The sequence below is a fragment of the Eumetopias jubatus genome, unplaced genomic scaffold (genome assembly GCF_037043125.1).
Source record: "Eumetopias jubatus isolate StellerSeaLion01/CBP00866 unplaced genomic scaffold, mEumJub1_p1.0 scaffold_6, whole genome shotgun sequence".
Taxonomy (NCBI): domain Eukaryota; kingdom Metazoa; phylum Chordata; class Mammalia; order Carnivora; family Otariidae; genus Eumetopias; species Eumetopias jubatus.
Genome location: NW_028274812.1, coordinates 16,845,158 through 16,847,513, shown reverse-complemented (window position 1 = coordinate 16,847,513; position 2,356 = coordinate 16,845,158). Strand labels below are relative to the sequence as shown.

Here is a 2,356-nt window from a genome sequence, read left to right as displayed (position 1 = left end):
TTCTGCTTGAAACTCATGACTGCTAAGGGATTTCCCACACAACCTCCCTGGCCCATTTCACCTCCTGAAATCTCTTCCTCTCCAAAACTCTAAGGTTCTCACCATCAACCTCCAGGCTTTCTGTTCTAGAACCTTCCTCTGTCAGGTGTTCTGGATCACACGGGCCAACAGCCTGTACCCCGTGAAAACTGGGCACAAATATCACCTGCCATTAATCTTCCTTACCCCTCTTTTTAGTCAGACTTCTCCAGAGAAATAGAACCAGTATGACGTGTAGACAGGCAGAGAGATAATAAGGGATCGACTCATGTGCCTATGGAGGCCGTCAACTCGACATCTGCAGTGTGGGCCAGCATACTGAAGCCCAGGAGACTCAATGGTGCAGACGGAATCTGAAGGCAGTCTGTGGGAGAACTCCCTCTTCTTTGCGGGAAGTCATTCTTCTTGTTCTCTTTAGGCCTTCAACTGATTTGACAAGGCCCAGCAATGTTCCGGAGGACATTCTCCTTTACTTGAAATTCACCAATTTAAATGTCAATTTTATCCAAAATACTAAGTGACCAGACAAAATTAACCATCCCACATCCTCAGACTAAATTAATCATCCTCTCTTTCCTTCTGTGGGTCCTCACAACGGAGTCCAGAGTAAGTATATCAACCTGGTATTTGCTTCAGCAGCACATATACTAGAATTGGAACAATAGAAGGTTAGCATAGCCCCTGCACAAGGATGACATGCAAATTCATGAAGAGTTCCATATTTTTGGGTCGTTGTTGCCATTTTAGTACTTTGTTCTCTTGTTCATCTATTCTTCTCTGGACAGAATGACAAGACGGAAGAACTCACCTCAGAAAAGAGAACAAGAGGCAGTACTGACTGCCAGGGACCTAATCAGCATGGATATAAGTCATATGTCAGAACTAGAGTTCAGAATAAGGATTAAAAAGACACTTAGTTGGGTTTAAAAAAAGCATAGAAGACACTAGAGAATCCCTTTCTGGAGAAATAAAAGAACTAAAATCTAATCAAAGGGTAAGGGAAGGGAAAAATAAAGTAAGGGAAATCAGAGAGACAAACTATTAAGAGACTCTTAATCATAGGAGACTGGGGGCTGCTGGAGGGGATGGTGGTGGGGGGGATGGGGTAACTGGGTGATGGGCATTAAGGAGGGCACTGATGTAATGAGAACTGGGTATTATATGCAGCTGATAAATCATTAAATTATGTCTGAAACTAATAATACACTATATGTTAATTAATTGAATTTAAATTAAAAAATGAAGAAAAAATAAAATGACATTAAATGTATGTATAATAAAAAAAAACAAAAACAAAGGCAAAGAAGCCTGTTATGTTACCTGCTCCTGAGAGAAATGGCTTTATAAAGAGGTGGTAATATCCTGTCCAGCCCCGGGAGCTTGAGGGGGTGTCTCTGGTGTGTGCCCACTGCACTCCGGCTGTGGTTTGACTGCTCTCTCCCTCAGGTCAGGCTTCTGTTGAGTTTCTCCCTGCCTGCAGTGGGGAGTGTTTGGACCTTGGCCAGAGTCTGTTTTAACTTTTAACTGGGTGTGCCTGGGTCTACTTGTTAAAGGGACCTCATGCTATTTCCACTAGAGCTGAAGCTTACAGCCCTCTAGGATCAGTAGACTTGGTGCGTGTGGGGGTTTGTGCTCGTTCTAGTGGGGGGCCCGCTGCTCTGGTTCTCAGGCACACTTGCCCTAGTGAAGAAGCACCTGCAGAGTGCAGGGGGTGGGGCGAGGTGTAAGGGGCTCAGGCCTCCACCGTGCTGCTCCCTGAAGTCAGTCCCCCTGATGGGTGGGGAGTAAAAATGGCTTCAGCCCACTCCCTCCTCCCCAAAGAGGGGAGTTTGCACCTGCCCCTGTTTGGGAAGCTCTCGCAGAAGAGTGAACAATCTCCCCTCGTGTGTCCCAGGCATCCCGCAGACGCCTGCCTTCACCCTGTCAGCGTCCAGGGCTGTCTGCCCCCCCAGAGGGGCAGCGTACCTGTGCTCTGTGCCAGGCACACCGGCCAAGTTTCAAAACTACAGACTTCAGGGACCTGGCGTGGCAGCTGATCCCTTGGGGGAGGGTCTCCCATGCTGGGACTGATGAAGCCTCTCCCAGAAAGGAAGCCACACCATTGTGCTCCCCTGCCCCTTAGCATAGTGGCAGAGACACCTCCTGAGGGCCACTAACCTTGACGCTGGCTTTTGGCCGCACTTTACTCCAAACCCCAAGCTCTTTTGTGCCCTCAGAGACAAGGCCACTTCTCTCAGATGCTCTCTAAGGAGCGAGGACCCTCTTTCCCAGTGTGTCCCAGGAGATGCTCAGATTGCACCGTCATCTTCCGGGTTAC

At 48.0% G+C, this 2,356-nt stretch overlaps 1 non-coding gene across 1 annotated transcript; it reads left to right on the top strand.

Moving 5' to 3' along the window:
* The first annotated feature begins 662 nt into the window (after positions 1–662).
* On the top strand, positions 663–765 carry LOC114209366 (U6 spliceosomal RNA). Its single transcript, XR_015768447.1, has one exon. It is a non-coding gene; the product is annotated as a U6 spliceosomal RNA (small nuclear RNA).
* Positions 766–2,356: the final 1,591 nt, after the last annotated feature.